Source organism: Amia ocellicauda, unplaced genomic scaffold (assembly GCF_036373705.1).
Source record: "Amia ocellicauda isolate fAmiCal2 unplaced genomic scaffold, fAmiCal2.hap1 HAP1_SCAFFOLD_90, whole genome shotgun sequence".
NCBI lineage: Eukaryota > Metazoa > Chordata > Actinopteri > Amiiformes > Amiidae > Amia > Amia ocellicauda.
Genome location: NW_027103015.1, coordinates 202229 through 226207, shown reverse-complemented (window position 1 = coordinate 226207; position 23979 = coordinate 202229). Strand labels below are relative to the sequence as shown.

General features: G+C 41.1%; 3 non-coding genes across 3 annotated transcripts; 1 reads left to right on the top strand and 2 right to left on the bottom strand.

Annotated features, from left to right (window-relative positions):
- Window positions 1–1269: 1269 nt before the first annotated feature.
- On the bottom strand, window positions 1270–1360 carry trnar-ucu (transfer RNA arginine (anticodon UCU)). The gene is given in 2 exon segments: window positions 1270–1305; window positions 1324–1360. It is a non-coding gene; the product is annotated as a tRNA-Arg (tRNA).
- A 1712-nt stretch (window positions 1361–3072) lies between these two features.
- trnar-ucu (transfer RNA arginine (anticodon UCU)) lies at window positions 3073–3163 on the bottom strand. The gene is given in 2 exon segments: window positions 3073–3108; window positions 3127–3163. It is a non-coding gene; the product is annotated as a tRNA-Arg (tRNA).
- A 2131-nt stretch (window positions 3164–5294) lies between these two features.
- Window positions 5295–5385, top strand: trnar-ucu (transfer RNA arginine (anticodon UCU)). Its single transcript is given in 2 exon segments — window positions 5295–5331; window positions 5350–5385. It is a non-coding gene; the product is annotated as a tRNA-Arg (tRNA).
- Window positions 5386–23979: the final 18594 nt, after the last annotated feature.

Here is a 23979-nt window from a genome sequence, read left to right as displayed (position 1 = left end):
AGCCTCGCCCCAGGTGGGCAAAACCTCCAAAAGTGGTACAAACTCATCCATGTATTGCAGGGTTTCTGGGAAATCTGGCATAGTGAGTGAGAAAGTCAACACTGACAGTGTGGCGAGAGACGGGAAGCCACGGAATTTATGCGCTCTGTGATGTCATAGAAGTCAGCTGTGAGAGAGATCTGAGATGTCATCGCTGAACTGGCAGTGAAGGGAGAGGGAGAGGAAGGCAAAGCATGTACGTGGCTTCTTTCGCTGACTGGGCAAGATTGGATGAATGAGAGAGTGCAGAGATGGGAACGCAGTAAATATACAATGGTATTATGCAAATTCTGAATCGATTTATAATGTATATTCATGATTTCTTGATTGAGAGAGTTCTGTTTCTTAAGGTTAAACTTGTTTGCACATTGAATATTTAATTGCTGTGTGTGTGTGTGTGTGTGTGTGTGTGTGTGTGTGTGTGTCACTAGAAGTCCAGCACACTATCCATTGTGGCACAGAACCACAAAACTGTACGACGAAGATACTCTTCTGCATGCCTGCAGATGACCGGGCGTCTCAGTGTGATTTGACAAGTAGCATTTACAGCTGTGTTTTTTAAATCCCTGTCTCACTGATATTGAGACGGATGGAAATGATGGGTTCTTCTATTTGGTACAAGCGGCTCATGTTGACTTGAGTCTTCAGCTTGCAAGCAAGTGCAATGGGTATGCTTTCCAGCCCGTGCCAGCAGGGTTAGGCAAGATCTTGCAGGCCCATCCCTCCCGACGAGCGTGGTGTATACTCTGTCCGATTCCACCGTCTTGATTTCTGTTGCAGCCACTTTCCATGCTTTGCTCACTCGAGAGGCAGCCAGGTTAAGCGGGCAATAATGCACAAGTATCTCTGTCTTGCGAATCTTGGAACTGTCCATTGGACGTACACGGCGTGAGTCATCAAGAAATGTCAAACAAGGAATGTCCACAACGAAGGTGGGATAGAAAGCCACGTGTGCAAAACACAACGGCTTAGTAGTCCATGGCCTTAAGTACAAGGCCACCTGATCCAGCTGTTCCCGGAGATGCAACTGACACGGAGGGGGACTGGTACAGTGACAGTAGCTAGGAAAAGAAGCAGGGTATGAGGTCTTGATAGTCAAGCAAGGATTTGGGACAAAGTTGGCATCCCAGAAAAGTAAGAAGTGAAGGCGTCAGCAAGGCACTTGACTGCAAGATACCTCTGGCTGTCACAAGGAAGCCCAGCAAGCTGTAAGTTTCATGAAGTGAGCACTGACTCTGGTGGGACTCGAACCCACAACCTTTGAATGACCACTGCCCTTTTCACTAGAAGTCCAATGCGCTATCCATTGCGCCACAGAGCCCCTCAAGACATTTATCGCCATACTGTTCTGCACGCCTACTGATGACGGGGCATCTCAGCGTGCTTGTACAAGTAGCATTTACAGATGTGTTTTTTTAATCCCTGTCTCGCTGATATTGAGACGAAAGGAAATGAATGGTTCTTCTTTTAGATAATGCGACTCATGTTGACTTGACTGTGAGGGGAAGTATTTGTCAGGCACACTGTGTGTTTGTCTGTTTATCTGTGGCTGTCTTTGTGTCTGTGGCAGTCTGTCTGTGTGTGTGTGTCTGTCTGTCTGTCTATCTGTGGCTGTCTGTGTGTCTGTGGCAGTCTGTGCTTGTGGCTGTCTGTGTGTGTGTCTGTTGCTGGACCGTTGGGGCTGGTTGGAAACATCATCGACCTGGGTTTCTCTTCATCACAAATACATCTTACCCTGCCCACATGCCCGAATTGCTTTTCAGCTGGATCACAGCCTCGCCCCAGGTGGGCAAAACCTCCAAAAGTGGTACAAACTCATCCATGTATTGCAGGGTTTCTGGGAAATCTGGCATAGTGAGTGAGAAAGTCAACACTGACAGTGTGGCGAGAGACGGGAAGCCACGGAATTTATGCGCTCTGTGATGTCATAGAAGTCAGCTGTGAGAGAGATCTGAGATGTCATCGCTGAACTGGCAGTGAAGGGAGAGGGAGAGGAAGGCAAAGCATGTACGTGGCTTCTTTCGCTGACTGGGCAAGATTGGATGAATGAGAGAGTGCAGAGATGGGAACGCAGTAAATATACAATGGTATTATGCAAATTCTGAATCGATTTATAATGTATATTCATGATTTCTTGATTGAGAGAGTTCTGTTTCTTAAGGTTAAACTTGTTTGCACATTGAATATTTAATTGCTGTGTGTGTGTGTGTGTGTGTGTGTGTGTGTGTCACTAGAAGTCCAGCACACTATCCATTGTGGCACAGAACCACAAAACTGTACGACGAAGATACTCTTCTGCATGCCTGCAGATGACCGGGCGTCTCAGTGTGATTTGACAAGTAGCATTTACAGCTGTGTTTTTTAAATCCCTGTCTCACTGATATTGAGACGGATGGAAATGATGGGTTCTTCTATTTGGTACAAGCGGCTCATGTTGACTTGAGTCTTCAGCTTGCAAGCAAGTGCAATGGGTATGCTTTCCAGCCCGTGCCAGCAGGGTTAGGCAAGATCTTGCAGGCCCATCCCTCCCGACGAGCGTGGTGTATACTCTGTCCGATTCCACCGTCTTGATTTCTGTTGCAGCCACTTTCCATGCTTTGCTCACTCGAGAGGCAGCCAGGTTAAGCGGGCAATAATGCACAAGTATCTCTGTCTTGCGAATCTTGGAACTGTCCATTGGACGTACACGGCGTGCGTCATCAAGAAATGTCAAACAAGGAATGTCCACAACGAAGGTGGGATAGAAAGCCACTTGTGCAAAACACAACGGCTTAGTAGTCCATGGCCTTAAGTACAAGGCCACCTGATCCAGCTGTTCCCGGAGATGCAACTGACACGGAGGGGGACTGGTACAGTGACAGTAGCTAGGAAAAGAAGCAGGGTATGAGGTCTTGATAGTCAAGCAAGGATTTGGGACAAAGTTGGCATCCCAGAAAAGTAAGAAGTGAAGGCGTCAGCAAGGCACTTGACTGCAAGATACCTCTGGCTGTCACAAGGAAGCCCAGCAAGCTGTAAGTTTCATGAAGTGAGCACTGACTCTGGTGGGACTCGAACCCACAACCTTTGAATGACCACTGCCCTTTTCACTAGAAGTCCAATGCGCTATCCATTGCGCCACAGAGCCCCTCAAGACATTTATCGCCATACTGTTCTGCACGCCTACTGATGACGGGGCATCTCAGCGTGCTTGTACAAGTAGCATTTACAGATGTGTTTTTTTAATCCCTGTCTCGCTGATATTGAGACGAAAGGAAATGAATGGTTCTTCTTTTAGATAATGCGACTCATGTTGACTTGACTGTGAGGGGAAGTATTTGTCAGGCACACTGTGTGTTTGTCTGTTTATCTGTGGCTGTCTTTGTGTCTGTGGCAGTCTGTCTGTGTGTGTGTGTCTGTCTGTCTGTCTATCTGTGGCTGTCTGTGTGTCTGTGGCAGTCTGTGCTTGTGGCTGTCTGTGTGTGTGTCTGTTGCTGGACCGTTGGGGCTGGTTGGAAACATCATCGACCTGGGATTCTCTTCATCACAAATACATCTTTCCCTGCCCACATGCCCGAATTGCTTTTCAGCTGGATCACAGCCTCGCCCCAGGTGGGCAAAACCTCCAAAAGTGGTACAAACTCATCCATGTATTGCAGGGTTTCTGGGAAATCTGGCATAGTGAGTGAGAAAGTCAACACTGACAGTGTGGCGAGAGACGGGAAGCCACGGAATTTATGCGCTCTGTGATGTCATAGAAGTCAGCTGTGAGAGAGATCTGAGATGTCATCGCTGAACTGGCAGTGAAGGGAGAGGGAGAGGAAGGCAAAGCATGTACGTGGCTTCTCTCGCTGACTGGGCAAGATTGGATGAATGAGAGAGTGCAGAGATGGGAATGCAGTAAATATACAATGGTATTATGCAAATTCTGAATCGATTTATAATGTATATTCATGATTTCTTGATTAAAAGAGTTCTGTTTCTTCTGGCTAAACTTGTTTGCACATTGAATATTGAATTGTAGTGTCTGTGTGTGTGTGTGTGTGTGTCACTAGAAGTCCAGCACACTATCCATTGTGGCACAGAACCACAAAACTGTACGACGAAGATACTCTTCTGCATGCCTGCAGATGACCGGTCGTCTCAGCGTGATTTGACAAGTAGCATTTACAGCTGTGTTTTTTAAATCCCTGTCTCGCTGATATTGAGACGGATGGAAATGATGGGTTCTTGTATTTGGTAAAAGCGGCTCATGTTGACTTGAGTCTTCAGCTTGCAAGCAAGTGCAATGGGTATGCTTTCCTGCCTGTCCCAGCAGGGTTAGGCAAGATCTTGCAGGCCCATCCCTCCCGACGAGCGTGGTGTATACTCTGTCCGATTCCACCGTCTTGATTTCTGTTGCAGCCACTTTCCATGCTTTGCTCACTCGAGAGGCAGCCAGGTTAAGCGGGCAATAATGCACAAGTAGCTCTGTCTTGTGAATCTTGGAACTGTCCATTGGACGTACACGGCGTCACTCGTCAAGAAATGTCAATCAAGGAATGCCCACGACGAAGGTGGGATAGAAAGCCACGTGTGCAAAACACAACGGCTTAGTAGTCCATGGCCATGGTAGTCCCTTCACTGCCAGTTCAGCGATGACATCTCAGAACTCTCTCACAGCTGACTTCTATGACATCACAGAGCGCATAAATTCCGTGGCTTCCCGTCTCTCGCCACACTGTCAGGGTTGACTTTCTCACTCACTATGCCAGATTTCCCAGAAACCCTGCAATACATGGATGAGTTTGTACCACTTTTGGAGGTTTTGCCCACCTGGGGCGAGGCTGTGATCCAGCTGAAAAGCAATTCGGGCATGTGGGCAGGGAAAGATGTATTTGTGATGAAGAGAAACCCAGGTCGATGATGTTTCCAACCAGCCCCAACGGTCCAGCCACAGACACACACACAGACAGCCACAAGCACAGACTGCCACAGACACACAGACAGCCACAGATAGACAGACAGACAGACACACACACACAGACAGACTGCCACAGACACAAAGACAGCCACAGATAAACAGACAAACACACAGTGTGCCTGACAAATACTTCCCCTCACAGTCAAGTCAACATGAGTCGCATTATCTAAAAGAAGAACCATTCATTTCCTTTCGTCTCAATATCAGCGAGACAGGGATTAAAAAAACACATCTGTAAATGCTTGTTGTACAAGCACGCTGAGATGCCCCGTCATCAGTAGGCGTGCAGAACAGTATGGCGATAAATGTCTTGAGGGGCTCTGTGGCGCAATGGATAGCGCATTGGACTTCTAGTGAAAAGGGCAGTGGTCATTCAAAGGCTGTGGGTTCGAGTCCCACCAAAGTCAGTGCTCACTTAATGAAACTTACAGCTTGCTGGGCTTCCTCGTGACAGCCAGAGGTATCTTGCAGTCAAGTGCCTTGCTGATGCCTTCACTTCTTACTTTTCTGGGATGCCAACTTTGTCCCAAATCCTTGCTTGACTATCAAGACCTCATACCCTGCTTCTTTTCCTAGCCACTGTCACTGTACCAGTCCCCCTCCGTGTCAGTTGCATCTCCGGGAACAGCTGGATCAGGTGGCCTTGTACTTAAGGCCATGGACTACTAAGCCGTTGTGTTTTGCACACGTGGCTTTCTATTCCACGTGTCGGTTAAAGTGGAGAGTTTCCCCAGCAGCGGCAATGATGACAATAACTAAGGAAGTGACGAGTGCCACAGAGAAGGTGACCTCAGACTACCACTCGGGCTCCACCTCGGTCTAAGAGAGCAGCACCTGGGACGCCCAGCACGCCCCCCCCACCCTGGATCCAGCGATAATATAGAGAGCACAGAATTAAAGCGAGAAAAGTAAATTCGGATACTTGTGAAAGTCTACAGAAGCCCCCGCACTGCGACTGTCTGTTTACTCTGATGGTGCTCAATTCATGTTGCCGTTCTAGATAAGCGGCCTGTGTCATTAATGCTGGCTGAACACGGCTGATCGTGGCACAGAGCGCCAGCAATTGTGAAAAGGCACATTAAATCGGTTATGGTTCCTTTCATCACTTAGCTGGCTTGCCCTGTGTGATAAATGTCTGAGCTTTTATCGAGATCATGTATTCTACAATTTATGACAGTTGAGCAATAACATATAAACTGTTTTGCAGGTGCCTGATTTTGTGTGCCAGCCTGTTCCAGCATGGCAGCAGCTACCCAGGAATAAGTGTGTTCTGTACATAGCGTAGTGCTTTGCCAAACATAGTGCATTGTTTCTCTGACAGCAGATGGTGAAAGTTATCTAATATGTAAACATTGGTACAGGATTAAGTTAGTAACTCAAAGGTGTTGCCCTTTGGGTCAGATTGCAACACAAGTGGAGGATACGCACTAAATTGCAGCCTAGTATATAATTTCCTGGGGGATTGTACGCACCTGGGGAGCCCTGTGAGCACATTCTGCTTCTTATTTTGAAAATGGAAATGGAAAGCTTGTTAAGCTTGTGAAGAGCTCTGTTGAGGTGCACCACTACACAGTTAATATGTTTATGCTGTCAAAGACTCTCCATTTAGCATTCTACACAACATTACTGAGAGGGTATCGAATTTCTGTAGCAAATTAACTGAACCACCAGTTTTTTTTTAAAAAGGACAAATTAATAAAATCGTCTTGAATGGTTCAAAAACTGTACTCCTTGGTTTAAGTACATTTGAAGAAAGTACTAAGAGCAACAGGTGACCAAGTCTTGGATGGATATCATATGTATAATCACCAAATATGTATTATCAATAAACAAATGGTTCTTTCATTAGAATATAAAAACGTGACTCTTCAGAGCACCGGTCGGGCTGCAGCCTCGCAGTCCTACACTGCAGTCTGCCTGAACTCCCAGCATAACCTGACCCCGATCGTAGATCCATGCCTGGGGGCATCGAATAAATCACATAATCCTGAAATTGAATCTTATACAAACAAAATGAATAGTTATCCTATTAAAACAGTAATTTTTCATTGGCTTGAAGAGACCTGGTTAAGACCAGACGACACTATTCCATTAGTAGAAGCCTCCCCTTTGGCTTCTCTTAATGCCAGAAGGCCCGTACAACAGGCTGTGGGGGGGGCCTAGCCACCATCTACCGCACAGACTACTAAGCCATTTGACAGCTTCACATCTTTTGAAATTCACCAGGTTTAGGCTTAATCCACCTTCAGCTTATAGCTGTTTATAGGCCATCAGGCCCCTATTCCTGTATTATGACCGAATTTAGCGATCTCTTATCTGACTTAGCCATTCACCATGGTAAACTCTGGTAAAATGTTTTGGGGGACTTTAACATACATATTGACATTAAAGACGACCCCCTCAGTGTTAGTTTCTTGTCCCTATTGGAGTCTGTAGGCTTCACTCAGCATGTGTCAGGACCCACACATCATCACAATCACACACTGGATCTAGTTATTAGCCATGGGGTACAGATTCACAACTTAATAATATCACCCCAGAACCAGATAATTTCTGACCACTGCCTTATTACATTTGAGCTGCCTGGAGTAGAATCAGACACACAGGAGAGGAACATAGAAACTTGCTGCCTAAATCCTACTGCTATTCATAAGTGTACTACTCTGTTGCCAAATGCTAGCTTTATCAAAACGGGATCTGTAGATGAATTATTAAATAATTTCAACAATACACTAAGCACTGCTTTAGATACAGTAGCTCCATTAAGGACACGACAGATTAAAGCAACAAACCACTCACCATGGTTTAACGAACACACTCGCTCACTTTAAACAGGATGCCGTAGATATGAACGTAAATGGAGAGCAACAAAACTTCCATATGGTCTTCCATATGGCATTATAAAAAGATACAAGCAAGCCCTGTCCTCTGCTAGGTCTGCCTACTACTCTAATTGAATAGAGACGCATAAGAATAACCCGCGTTTTCTTTTTAATACAATATCGACACTTACTAATCAGCATTTAAAGCCTTCAGAGGTTATCCCCCCCAATATTATCTGCAATGACTTCATGGATCATTTCAATAGCAAAGTTAACGGCATTAGAAAACAGACAGAAGTGGAAACACACACAAATGCTATAGCCGATGTCTGCAGTCCTTCACAGCCCCTGCCTACCTTGGACTCATTTAACGCAGTAAATCACCAGGAATTGGTCTCCTTAATTACTAAAATGAATACTACAACCTGCGCACTAGACCCTATATCCACTAAACTGCTAAAACAATCTCTGCCATTCAATATTCACATAATGCACAATATTATTAATTCATTATTAGTTTTTGGTTTTTCTCTCCTCCGTGCCTAAATGGTTTATTTATTTAAATGTTCACTTACTTTATTTTAGATCATGTAAACTGTTTACAGGTCTATATTTATTTTACTTATTTTACTTGTATTTACGTATTATTTTATTTTGCTGTACATTTGTTGTGTTTACCACTCTGTAAAGCACTCTGTGGCTACCCTGTGATTATTGATTGAATAAACTAAACCAAAAGAAGTCCAATGACACTGGTGCTTTAGTATAGAGGATGGCACAATTGGTGAAGTCAGCATATGTTTGCTTCGAACGTGTCCAGTGCAGAGAGTTTCTTTTACAGACTTTACTATATTTTCTGGATTGTCTGTTACATAACCAAGCTATACATATGGCTTGATTTTGTTTTCCCTTGCCTTGCCTTATACCATTTCCTAATATTTTGGTTAGGTACTGTGTTATTTTATGAGGGGTAAAAAATACATTACATTTCCTATTAAAAGTAAGATAAGACAGAGTTGAGAAAATAAAGTAAAATTAAATGTAATTTGTATATTTTGTTTAATTGTGAATGTATTGTATACAAATTACAGATTGTTTTGTTGAATTTTGTAACTTTCGGTGACAATCATGTTACACAGTTAATTTGTTTTATTTAAACTATTTGAATTCTTCTGATTAAAATATAAAAGTGTAATTCTAGTAGTCCCACAGTTGGTTAGTACAATTCCTAAGAGAAACTACATCATTAAATCAAATCCGGAATATGGTTCTTTAAAAGCACCAATCAGGGGTAGGAAATAAGAACGTTTCCAAGGCATTGAATATCCCCTGGAACACAGTAAAGGCCATTATTAAGAAATGGAGATAAAATGTGAAGACTGTGAATCTGCCTAGATCAGGTCATCCTCAAAAACTGAGTATCTGGGCGAGAAGGGCACTAGTCACAGAGGCCACCAACAGTTACAGTCTTCCACGGCTGAGCTGGGAGACACAGTGCAGACTGCAGCAATAGCCTGGGTGCTTCACAAAAGTGGCCTTCATGGGAGAGTGGCAAAACGAAAGCCATTGTTGAAACAAACTCACATCAAATCTCGGCTAGATGAGTCTGATAAGACCAAAATAGAGCTTTTTGGCCTCAACGCCAAGCACTATGTTTAGCGCAAGCCTAACACTGCACATCATCCTGAGAACACCATCCCTACCGTGAAGCATGGTGCTGGCAGCATCATGCTATGGGGATGCTCTGCATCAGGACAAATACAGGGCAAAATGGATGCAGCAAAGTACAGAGAAACCCTGGAAGAAAACCTGCTGGAGTCTGCAAGAGACCTGGGACTTGGGAGAAGATTCACCTTCCAGCAGGACAATGACCCCAAACATACAGTCAAAGCCACACTGGAGTGACTTAAAAACAAAAAGGTGAATGTCCTGGAGTGGCCCAGTCAAATCCAGGGCCTCAATCCAATTGAGAATATGTGGAAAGATTTGAACATTGCTGTTCACCAAAGGTCCCCATCCAACTTGATGGAGCTTGAGCAATTTTACAAACAATGGGCAAACATTGCTGTTTCCAGATGTGCAAAGCTGGTAGAGACTTATCCACATAGACTCATGGCTGTAATTGCTGCCAAAGGTGCCTCTACCAAATATTGACTGAAGTGGGTGATTAATTATGCATTCAATTATTTTCTGTTTTGTATTTGTAATTCATTTAGAACAATTTGCAGTTTTCACTTTGACATTATGGACATTTTCTGTGTTGATCAGTGGCAAAAACTACAAAAACTGATTTCCTGTTGTAACACAAGGAAATGTGGAAAAGTCCAAGGGGAGTGAATACTTTTGAGAGCCACTGTTTACAGTGTATATATATGTGTGTTTGTGTTTGTGTGTGTGTATATATATATATATATATATATATATATATATATATATATATATACACACACACACACGTTAAATATAAAAACATTAGCACTAGTCAGCAACTTACAACCTATTTTTATTTTTCTATTTGCAGGGTTCACACACACACACACACACACACATATATATATATATAAATATATATATAGTTTAATTCTATAATATTTAAATATAATAGCCTACATTTAAAAATAAAATAAAAATATGACTTACCTGTACTACTCACCCATTCCCAGTCACCTCTCCCAGCTCCCTTCATTCAATCATTCAATCACATTCCTGAAACCCATGTGCACTTCCACAATGCCCCTCTGCTGCCATTCACCCTGCACCTCCCAACCTGGTTTTCTGTTCCACTTATAAACCCCTCACTGTCTCTCACACATTGTGAAGTTCTGTCAGCTCTTTCTACAATTCCAAGCATTCTTTCTTGTTTAGCATTGTCTCAGCCTTGCTTCCTTGACTTCCCGACCACGACCTTGCTCTTCCCCTGTTTGCCTGATCGCCTGACTCTTGCCTGTGACCACGACCACGTCTTTGCCTTGCCCTTGATTGCCCTGTTCTGATCGTATCTGACCCACGACTGTCTGACCACTTCTACCACGCACTGCAATTGGTTCCCGTGTTCCTGTGCCCCACGGTACGTTACAGAAACTTTACCTGCTTCTTAGAGATTTGAAACGCTCTTCATTGTAACGCGTGCAGGTTACCTGCAGGTGACGGCGAGTAGTTAAGAGAAATAACCCACACGCTGGGTTGAGATCTCAGAGCAGTAAGAAACTAGACTCAACACACAACCCAATGATTGGGTTCAAATTATTACCCAGCACATTTCAGAGTGTAGACTCAGGGTAGAAAAGGCTACTCTCCATGCATGCTGGGAGAGGCTTAGAGCAAGGAGTGCTGTTTTACTCTTCTGTGTTCAACTCTCAATAAAGGAATTTAATTAAAAAACATAACATTTTGTATTTATATATTTTATTATTATTTTTAAATGACAATGCTGGAGATTTATGGGAATCTGCATATCAAATACACAAGAAAACATGAGCTATAACACAGGGAATTAAGGCTATTTAAGATTGTGGAGAACAATAATAGCAGATTATAAAATAATTGGGATTTTAAACCTGACTCTCGTGTATTATTGATAAGTGCATGCAACTTCATAATTGATCACTAATAACCACCTTGAGCATACATTGCTTTAGATCTTGATCAAGGCTGAAAGAAAGATCATCTCATTGCCAGTTTAGCTGGTCACTTTAGCCAGGTTTAGCCAGGTTACATGGTCAACCAACCAGCTTGACCAAGTTGGTCTTTCAAATGACCATCTCCCAGCATCATATTGTCATTTACCAGCTTTACCAGCATCAAACCAGCTAAACCAACTTGGACCAGCAATAGACCAGCATTGCCCATCATGAACCACCTTAGACCATCTTGGAATTGAAGCTGGTCTGAGCTGATTTTCTCAGCAGGGCAGGGAGACAGTAGACAGGTGAAATTGATAATTAAATTATTAGAAGGGAAACCACAAAACTTGAGACAGGGGTGACAGCTAGCGGTGATCTGGGGAATCCATGCAGCAGGTCCGACAACGAGACACTTGGCACCGGCAGCACATGCTTCAGTGCTCTGGGAGTGTTTATAGCCTGTGAGTTTAACACTTCATGACTGACAGCTGCCCTTCATGCCAACACAATACACATCAACAATGACTTTCATCACCATGTTAATCTGGACACTCTGCACTCAGGGTGGGAATTATTTTGATTTTATTATTTCCATTTTGTATGTATTTCTTTGTAATATCTAAACAGGCACACATCAAACTCATAGACCAAATCAGATTGTTTTCATGTATATTACATATATATGTAAGCATTGTTTTTATTCTTCGTTTCCAGAATCCAGCGGACAGTATACTGTGACTCAGACTCCATCAGTGAAATCTGTTCAGCCAGGAGACACTCACTGTGACCTGTAAACCCAGCAGTGCAGTGTATATTAACAACATCCTACACTGAGACCAACAGAAAACTATTTTGCCACTACCCGTCAGTCTGGGATCCCCATTATAGTGTTGGGCTGTGGTGAATGAGGGCCCAGAGTGTGAGCCATCTCTGAGTGACTGTGCTACACTGCTCCACAATATCACAATATGTACTGCTGGTCATAGCAATACAACAATAACAATACCCTGCACACAACACATGCCCTTAATAAGCTCCTTCTCTGTCAGAGGGCAGCCTGAGACACGTCTTGGAATCCAGCATGACTTCACTATTGACAAATAGTACATAGATTAAAAAAAAAAAGTTTCTACCTACATTAGTCAGCTAATGTGTCACCTCACCCCTTTCTAGAAAATAAAATGATATTTGTTACATCAGTAATACTTGCATATCATATGAAAGAGGCAGACTGGGACACAGATTAATGTGATTAGACATTAGTATTAAACTGGGATCTCTGAAAGGGGTAAAAATAGAAGAAAACCAGGAAAGTGTCCCACCCCTATCAAGTCCCACCTGTGTTCACAGCTCCCAACTCATCTAACTGTCTGTGACAGGATTTGGATGAAGGAAGCTGCTCTGCATACCTGTCCTCCCCGAGGTAACTGTATTTAAACTGCATTTTAGGTAACTTTTGTTTAATCATTCTGACAATGGATTTTATGTATTTTTTGCTTTGTTTTTATCCATCTTTAAACTACTGTTATAAAAGTCATCTGTCTAATTGCCACTTGGTGAACGGGTAGTTGGGGTTTCTTATTTGAATGGTTTCTTTTTTGGAGTTGAGTTGTTACAATGATTACGATTTGTTTTCACATTGAGAGTTTGGTTTTTAGTGTGGTTTATTTGTTTATTTTACTTCACTAACCCCAGTTCGCCTGTGGCATTTAAGATGAATAATTATTGAATCGTTTATTGCATATCCTGCTTTTATTCTTGGATTTTTCCTTGTAATAAACTGTTAAACATTTTGTACAATTTATTCCGGTCTCTGCTTACTTTTATTTGATTAAAAAGATCTTGTAGGGGGAAACCTGAGTTGTGCGCATTATATCTAAAACTATTTGGGCGAAACGAGTGGCATGGTCAGTAATTTAGCCAAGGGTAAATTATTATGATGCACAAGACAATATGCATTATTGTGAAAAAAAATATATAGAGAGAGAGTCTGCCCATGATGACATCTGTCTAGGTCACTCACAGCAATAATTGCCCTCATAGAAATCTTGCACAGCGTCAGGGGCGGCAGCGGGGTATGGCTTGGTTAGGCTACAGCCCCAACTTAGCACCACCATGGAACAACCAAGAATATCACCGAGCAGAATAAGTGCCAGCCAGTTCCATTTGCGTCACTGCGTCATTGCTGCGTGAAACTGCGGGCGTTAGCATGCAGTGTAGTGATGCAGCGCATCACACATTACACTGATCTGAGTCAAATTAGTTAACGCTAGCTAGCTAAGTAATTTGGGAAATTGGAACATTGTTAGCATTATTATGGATCGATCCAACCACGACAACCGGCAGATTGTGCTCCTTTGAAAACGTAAATGCCGAGTTTGAATATATTTTAAATAATAGGGTCGATTTGGAAACTGTGCTGACTTTGTCGTGTTTTGTGTGGCCTCGGCGGCCACCTCTTGTGCTCCGTTAATTACTGTAGCGCTCTCTCTCTCTATCTGTCTCTCTCGGTGTCTCTCTATCTCTTACTTTGTGTGCGTGTGTGTGAGGGGAGTGTGACGCGTGATGTACAATCCGCTGGGTTTGACAGACAATGTGAACGACTTTAAATAGCATGCATAGTAATTATTGCCTGAACTCAGTAGTAGTGACCGTCCATGTCTGTTGCTCTCGATGTAATTTTGCGTGTGAAAAAAGGAGTCAGTGCAATCGTCTAACCCAGTGGTTTTCAAACCGGTCCTGGAGTACCCCCTGCCCTGCTGGTTTTTGTTCCAACTGCAGCGTACATTTTGTTGTCTCAAATTTGCATAGCAGTTATGCTAATCAAATATAATTTTGCTTAGCAACACGAGTTGCTTGATTAGCAACTTAAATTGGTCTACCAATTATCAAAAGTGGTGATTATGATTTGTTCTCATGACATATGATATGTGCATTCGTATCTACATTACTTTGCATGCATTTTAGATTGTGAAATGCATTTTACAGATATTTGCATTGTTGTTTAATGATTGCATGTTGCAGGTGTGTGACTGTAGATAATATCCTGCCCTATGCTCATCCCTGTACCCAAGTTAGACCACCAAGACTTCCATGCTTCTCCTGTAGTATGTAGTCAAGCCTTTCCAGAATCCTGCACAGTACTATCCATCTCTGCTCACAGACTCTGACTGCATTGTCTACTTATTAAATAATGCCTGCATTCACCATTGCATAGGAGAGGAACTGGTGTGCTAATACAAGTTTGAAACTCTATAGATGCATAACATTCAGCATCAGACTGAATGCAGATCATAATATCTGTCTTGACTAATACAGTTATGCAATTGACTTTCAATACAACTTCTTTATTTAACCCACTGAGGCCCCACATTTTTGCCTGATTTTACTGTTGTCATATAACTCTGTAACTACAAGGGCTAGAGGCAAGTATCTTATATGGAAACACTCAGCACAAAATGGAAATTCGGAAAATAACAAATAATTGTGTTTGCTCCACCAGTTAATACAGAACTCAAAAAAGTGAAGAAAATCAAAAGCGCTTATAAGAAAAAATGAATTTATTGTAAATATAACACTTTTTTAGTGCTCCAGGTAGACTTTTGACACTGGACAGTGAAACTTCGAAGTCTTATGAACTTGTGTAAAAATAACTACTCAAATCTGACCTCCAGAACAGAAATTACAGCCATTTATATTAGACTACCACCAGCCGGAATAACTATATACAAGTACATAAGAATGCTAAACAGGGAAACAGAATTCCAAACATCTGGCTTTTGAATATTGTCACTGCAGGCCTTACATAGACACAGGCTATTCTTTACAAGAGCTCCTATCTATGTTGATGCAGTAACTCATCCCAGCTACCACGCCGCCCTGGCGTTTTATTCTTGCAAACAACACACTGTCAGTGGCTTTCATAGTGCTGTAAACAGACTCCGCATGTATGATTTGTTTCTGAAAGCTGATTTGTTTTATTTATTTTGTCAGATTGCATTTTTTCTGCGCCCCGTCTTCACCCTTGTGCGCTCTGTGCCTCTCACACAAACACGCAGCGCAGCCAAGTGCTCGGATATGGGCGTGTCTGGTGTAATTGGAAAGCTACAGCCCTGCCCTGAATGAGTGACAGACCCGCTGGCCAATGAGGGACGGGATTCGTAACAGGGCACGGAGTGCGGGCCGCCTCTCGGGCGTCACAATAAAAAAATAAAAAACGCGTTTCTTAAAGGGGAGGTACCTCAGCATTGCTTATACGCATTTTCGATGCTTGATTTGGGTCGGAAAAACGTATTTTAATGCATCGTAGAATCAACGAATCGATGAAGAAAATACATCGCAAATGGAGGTGAATTTGTCTCACTTTTTGCGATGTGAACCCTGACAAAATGTTCACTGCAACTGGGGTCTTAAATTGCTTAATTGAATCCTTAATTGACCTAACAAAGCAATATACCATTCAATTAAGTAATTAAAACCTAAATCGGAACAAAAACCAGCAGGGCAGGGGGTACTCCAGGACCGGTTTGAAAACCCATGATCTAACCCATAGCAGCCTAATGCGTGGTATTTCTAGCTACTGGGAAGGGTGCTATTTTATTGTATATGTATTCACACTGAAATTCAGACGTTGCATTACGGGTTCGCCATCCCTGCCATAGTGTGTGTGTGTGTGTGTGTGTGTGTGTGTGTGTGTGTGTGTGTGTGTGTGTGTGTGTGTGTGTGTGTGTGTGTGTGTGTGTGTGTGTGTGTGTGTGTGTGTGTGTGTGTGTGTCTGTCAGTCCGACAGAGCAGAGCAGCGGCTGCAGCTGCGTGATTTCCAATGACACCGACACGTTCAAAAGAACCGTAACGTCGGAGCTCATCAATACTACAGTCTTTAATCATTTAGCACCGGGGCCCGTTTAATACCGGGTTGGTACACAGCAGGACAAAAACAATTTCACTGATGAACAGGTGTGATTTCTAGGATTTTGAAAATGGGGTGGGGGCCATAAGGAGGCCATGATTATTACAGAGAGGTCTGCTAGGGGGGTCTGGGGGCATGCTTTTAAAATTGATTTTAAAAACTCAGTTTGTAAGTCAAGATTGAAGCAAATTACAAGGATAAGCTGAGCTATTCATAACAATCCAGCATTAATGTACCACCATATTTGCTACCATTTGCTAGTGACAAATGTATTTTAAAATGAACACAATAGACAACGGTGATGCCTTCTTGCCATGAACACAAGACAATACAGACAACTTTTCCACCCGCCTCACCCCCAAAAGTGCTTCAATATGGACACATTCCTTGAGCATGTGTTCAGTGCAAGAGGGAATGGTATTAGTGAACAAAATAGGGTCCCCTTAATATGCAAAAACAAAGAAAATGCCTGACTGGAGAGAATGGGTACACAACTCCCCCCAACATCACTAGAATGCATCTTTAACACTGTATGTTAAGTAGTCCCTTTTACAACAAAGTGTTATGACCTCAAACAAGTATTTACATGCAAAACAAAATCTATGTATTAATGTCTGAACAATAAGTTATGAGTGTAACATTCAATCCCTGGACCCTTATGTAACATTATATACTGTGCAAATATATACAAATAGGTCAAATAAAAAACAGCACTTCTTTGTTCAATACATGGCAAAAAGGTGCTAAAATGCTTTACCAAGAAAAGAACACAAAAACTTGTGAGCTAAAACATATTTTTTTAACAATCAATAACAAACAATAAATAACATTAACGATTAGTATTATTTTTACTAAAAAGAATATCATATTTGTTTTAGTTAATATGATTAATGTATATAAAAATTATTTACTTTGAAAAACCACACTATTAAATGAAAATACATTTTAACACTATAACAAGGTAATATAGTACAAATATAACTGAAGAAACAGTAACAGCTAAACACTCAAAGATAGAGGAGGAGCAACCTCCTCTGCCTCTGTGGACCAGCCTCCTCTGATGTATGGTAACCCTAAACTAGCTATCACCATTCATCAAATTGTCAGTGTCATAGCAGAAATAAAATCCAGCACAGCAAGAGTATTTCAATGGTCAACTTACTGCACACTGTCTGGTTCTGAGACTGACCTGCAGTGCGCATTGGAGAGCAGAGCGCAGCAGCAGGTGTGTTTGATCCAGAACTGCTCTCTCGCACCTCTATGCACCAGCCTCCTCTGGTATGTAGGAAGGTAGGAGTGGCCACACTGAACACAGGGCCCGATCTGTAATCAATGTATACCAGTGATGGCACCAGTGACTTTTCTAGTCTTAAACCCCCCCACCAAGAATTGGGTCTGAGTTCATGGTCATTGTGCTTGTACATTAGTTGAACTAGTTTAAGTGTATGCGTACAGTTACAATGTTACAGTATCCTTGTATGTACTCGCTTTGCTTTGTGGAATGATGTTCTTTGCTTTATTGTTGTGTGTTTCAGATGATCATTTTATCATTTTCAGAGTTAGCATAACTAAAGTTTCAGCAATAGTTTGGTGTTCATATGTGTGTAGTGTTATCGCTTTTCAATATAGTGTGCCCAGTGTGCATAATGAGAAACATGTTCAGCTCATCTGCTGTGATGTTACGGATATCAAAAATGTCAACCCTCCACAGACACACACACACAGAGACACAGACACAGACGCACTGATAGGGACAAATTTTACTCCCTTAATAAACAGGCGGACAAGGAATAATCAGGACCTGATTTAACTGAAATAATACCAAAAAAGTTTATTGAGCTACAACGAAGCGCTCCGGAGATGGTCACTGGGCAAGACACATCTAAAGTTTTTCTAAAGAACTTGCTATCATATACAAAAGGACTCCCTTTGGTTTCTGGGCAACTAGATGATGGTAATGAGGTACCTCAAACTTTAACACACACGTCTCCTGTGTCTTACATTATGTTCTTTCTATGTCCTTGGATGAAAATGTTTTTCTAAAAATCACCTGCACAGAACTACTGTACCTGTCCTCTCCGGAGCCATACACAAAGCTTAAATTCATATATGGGTTACACAATCTTGCTGCAACAATGGTGGGAATATAATATATTTGGCACTCAGACAGGGCACTGTCCCACATCACACACAGAGACACACACACACAAGCACAGACTCACACAGACAGCCACAGATAGACAGACAGACACACAGACAGTGTGCTTGACAAATACTTCCCCTCACAGTCAAGTCAACATGAGCCGCATAATCTAAAAGAAGAACCCATCATTTCCTTTTGTGTCAATATCAGCGAGACAGGGATTGAAAAACACATCTGAAAATGCTACTTGTACAAGCACGCTGAGATGCCCCGTCATCAGTAGGCGTGCAGAAGAGCATCATCACCAGTTGTTCATGTGGCTCTGTGGTGCAATGTATAGTGTGTTGGACAGCCAGAGGTATCTTGCAGTCAAGTGCCTCGCTGAGACCTTCACTTCTTACTTTTCTGGAATGCTGACTTTGTCCCAAATCCTTGCCTGACTCTCAAGACCTCATACGCTGCTTCTTTTCCTAGCCAATGTCACTGTACCAGTCCCCCTCCGTGTCAGTTGCATCTCCGGGAACAGCTGGATCAGGTGGCCTTGTACTTAAGGCCATGGACTACTAAGCCGTTGTGTTTTGCACACGTGGCTTTCAATCCCACCTTCGTCGTGGGCATTCCTTGTTTGACATTTCTTGACGACTGACGCCGTGTACGTCCAATGGACAGTTCCAAGATTCGCAAGACAGAGCTACTTGTGCATTATTGCCCGCTTAACCTGGCTGCCTCTCGAGTGAGCAAAGCATGGAATGTGGCTGCAACAGAAATCAAGACGGTGGAATCGGACAGAGTATAAACCACGCTTGTCGGGAGGGATGGGCTTGCAAGATCTTGCCTAACCCTGCTGGCACGGGCTGGAAAGCATACCCATTGCACTTGCTTGCAAGCTGAAGACTCAAGTCAACATGAGCCGCTTTTACCAAATAGAAGAACCCATCATTTCCATTCGTCTCAATATCAGCGAGACAGGGATTAAAAAAACACAACTGTAAATGCTACTTGTCAAATCATGCTGAGACGCCCGGTCATCTGCAGGCATGCAGAAGAGAATCTTCGTCGTACAGTTTTGTGGTTCTGTGCCACAATGGATAGTGTGCTGGACTTCTAGTGACACACACACACACACACACACACACACACACACACACACACACACACACACACACACACACACACACACACACACACACAGACACTACAATTCAATATTCAATGTGCAAACAAGTTTAGCCAGAAGAAACAGAACTCTTTCAATCAATAAATCATTAATATACATTACATATCGATTCAGAATATGCATAATACACTGTAAAAGCCAGACACAGGGAGGGAGAGAATCTCTGGTTCCGTTGGTGTCCGGGCTTTATTGTGGTTCACAGGGTAAACGGGACAAAATACAAGGGGTAAAAACAACCAAAACGAAACGTCCACACAAAACAGGGTGCTCCGGGCAGTCAGGGTTGGGAGTGTCAGCCCTCCTTCTCGGCGGGTTAGCTGCCTCCGTCTGGGAAGGAGAGGGATTAAATAGAGAAGGCACAGCTGCCACTGACGTCACAATGGCCTCGGTGCTCATTGTCCGCAACCGTGAGTCCACAGCCTGTTAGCGAGGCAGCGACAACACAGCTGTGGCACATGAGCACCTCATCAGTAGACGTCAGCAGCAGCCGTGCCGTGACAGACAGCGGCCTGTCACATACAATTGTATATTTCCTGCGTTCCGTTCCTGCACTCTCTCATTCACCCATTCCAGCTGAGGCAGCCAGTGAGCCCACACACGTGCTATACCTTCCTCTTCCTCTCTCTTCACTGCTATATCAGCGATGACATAATAGAAATCGAAAGATGTATTCGTAATGAAGAGAAACCCAGGTCCAACCCTCCGGTCCAGCCACAGACAGCCACAGAAGTAGTATAGATGGCGGCATCACTTATTTTGACAGCTGGAAGTCTCGCCCTCCCTATGTACCTTTGAACCGAAACTCCTCTCTCCTTCCCAGCACCCCCCTTAGGTTATCATTTGACCCTCCCTTGTCAGCCATCTTGGATGATATTGGCTATTTTGGATGTCAGCCATCTTGGCTGACATCGGCCATTTGTAAGGTCATAGGTCATCTGGTAAGATGGTAGCTATTTTGTTAGGGTGACATCCATCATGGTGAGTGTCCAAGTGCACCTCACCCTGCTGGTGTGGAGATGTAATGTTTAATAGCGTAAACTGTAAGGTTATATTGTTTTATGATACTGTGTTGGAAGATTAAGAAATAAGAAAATAAAAGTTTTATATATTTTAGGTTATAATGTTTTATGATACTGTTTAAGTAAATAAAAAGAATAAGAAAAGTTATATATATATATATATATATATATATATATATATATATATATATATATATATATATTAGGTTATATTGTTTTATGAAACTGTTTTGGTAAATTAAAAAATAAGAAAAGTTTTAAATACATATATATATATATATATATATATATATATATATATATATATATATATATATATATATATATATATAAGGTTATATAGAGAATAAGAAAATAAAAGTTTTATATTTTATTTTAGGTTATAATGTTTTATGATTCGTTTTAGTAAATTAAAAAATAAGAAAAATAAAAGTTTTATATATATACAAGGTTATATTGTATACATTTGAGAAAAATAAAAGTTGTAAATACACATATACATTTTATTTTAGATTATGTTTGATTATACTGTTTTAGTAAATTAAAAAATAAGAAAAATAAACGTTGTATATATATTTAAGGTTATACTGTTTTATGATACTGTTTTAGTAAATTAAAAAAGAAACATGAATATTTACCCAGAGTGGGATTTGAACCCACATGTGTTTTTAGTTTATATGTTTTATGATTAGGCTTAGGATGATACTGTGTTGGCAAAATAAAAAGGTAAGAAAAAATCAATTAAGAAATGTATAGACTTACATATATTGCATGTCATTACATATATATTTAAGCAAACACTGATAAACACACATACCTATATCTCTTTAGTTTATATTTATCAATAGACAATAGAGAACAACAGTGAAATGTATAGAATTATTTCTGTACATTTTGACCAGCCTTGTACTTATTATATTTGTTACATTAGTGAATGCTCAAACGTAGCCTTAACATGTATCATATTTAAGAATATACTGCATTTCATTCCATTACACACACACACACACACACACAAACATATATATATATATATATATATATATATATATATATATATATATATATATATATATATATATCTCTTGTAAGGTTTTATTTATCAATAGACACTAAAGACATGCACACCACTTTTCTTAGAGAGACACAGTGAAGCACTATTTGTGAATACTCATATGTAATAAATAATATATGTATATATGATTTGTTTGTGCTCAAATGTATAGAATTAATAAAATACACACACACACACACACACACAATGGTGACTTTTATTGTGACAAACAAGCATTTTACAACATGGAACATAGTCAGAAGTAGAAAAAGATACTCCATGAAATGTTGTATAGATACTTGTAATCATTAATTTCTGGTTCACAACACCAACATTGGACAGAAAGAAACACTGACCTGTACGGAGTAATGTCATTTCCAGCATATTCCATATATATTCTATTAAGTCTTTCACTCTTGGCTTCTTTTTCAAAGTTATACCAGGTTCTGGCGACAAAGTACATCAGGTATCTATTGTAAATAAAGTGAGAAACACTTAAGTTTCTATTCCTTTGGAAATACCTTATTTTTCAAACCTACAAATACATGGTGACAACTGCAAGCATGACACACATACAAAACACAGAAATAGGGACCACATTGCAAGGATATAATAAGCACAGATGGTATTTTACTGCAAATTTTAAGTTTTGTAAAATTATTTATATAACTTCTAGGAGTAATCTGCAAACTACATAGTGAAAATGCAATCAGTCTTCAGGAAACACACACAGCAGACTGAAATAAGCACAACGTCATATTTATATGAACCAAAACTGCATTCTACTAAACCCTGAAACTCTGAAAAATCACTACAAACTCTATGTTTTGTAAAATGGCTTATTTCACAGACACAGAAACAAATAGGCTCACCCTCAACATATTCCAACACTTACAAAAATTATGATGTAAACTTAAAGGTTTACCAGTAGTACAGGGGTATTATTAATCTATTCATGCAACTTTTAGACACTTGTCTAATACAGAGCTAACAACTGCATTGATAACGGGTAGCAGGGCTTTGACAATGCTGTGCAGTGGGGTTTAAAATGACTTTGTAGGCCAGGGCTTCAAAACCTTACCCCATTTTAACATTGTCAAATTAGCCTCCAACCCCTAAAATACTAAGACATGTTTTTTGTATCATATGTATCATGTTGTATTACTATGTACATTAATGTGGTTTATAATTTTGATTTAATTTGACATAATTGTATCATATTTTTAATTACAAATTCATATATATAAATAACAAATACTATATAATAATAGTAATAATAATGCAAAAACATATTAAGCAATCATATTTTTACTTACAAAATAATATATATAAAATAACAATATAATAATTTAATAATAATAATAATAATTTAAAAACATATTAAACAAAACTCACCCTGACTTTGTCACAACCTCAGGATGGGGAACCTCTGCTGTAGACCCTCATCCACTCTGTCAACAGTTTGTAGGTGACATGTGCAGAAACATGAAAACTCAGTCTTGGTGGGGTGTTTCTGTCCAGTGGTCTGATCTGATACAACTTTCTACTACATTTCATATTCTATTAAAATAGAACAAATTAGTAGTTCATAAAAAAGTGTTAAATCTGCTACTCTTATGAGTGTCTCTACAGCCCCTCATTGCTCCCTTGCATTACAGAGCATGACACGTGCTCTTCACATTGAAATTCACATTCATGTTGATGTAGGACTCGTCAACACAAAACTGTACAAAAATACATGAAATACGTAAACAATACAAACATTAAGAACAGAAACCACTTTCAATCTGACATTTCACAGTATAGAAATTAAATAAGTTTGAATTACCTCATGGTTTTCCTCAGGCTCGGAGCCAGGCCCCATGTTGCCATCAGCGTCAGAAGCTGAGCGCTCTGTGTAAGATTCAGAATAACGTTCAGCTGTGTGCGGTGGAGAGGGGAAATGGCGATGCAGAGCAGGCATAGTGTCTGTGAGACGGGTCTCTGTCCTGCTTGTCCTGCAGAGCCTCTCTTATCTGAAATGGCACTGGACACAACCAAAGCAGCAACGTCCCACAGGCAACAGGTCCTTAAGAGAGAACACTGTCAAATTTAACATTCAATAAAAGTCCACAGTTTTGACCATTTTCAGTTGAATTAATCCTCCGCATCAAATGCATTGAGACCATACACAGCTTTCAGATGCCTTGTACTTTAAGATATGTTGTATATTTAGGCTACCCTGTTATTGCTTGAATAAAATGTTATTTTAAGA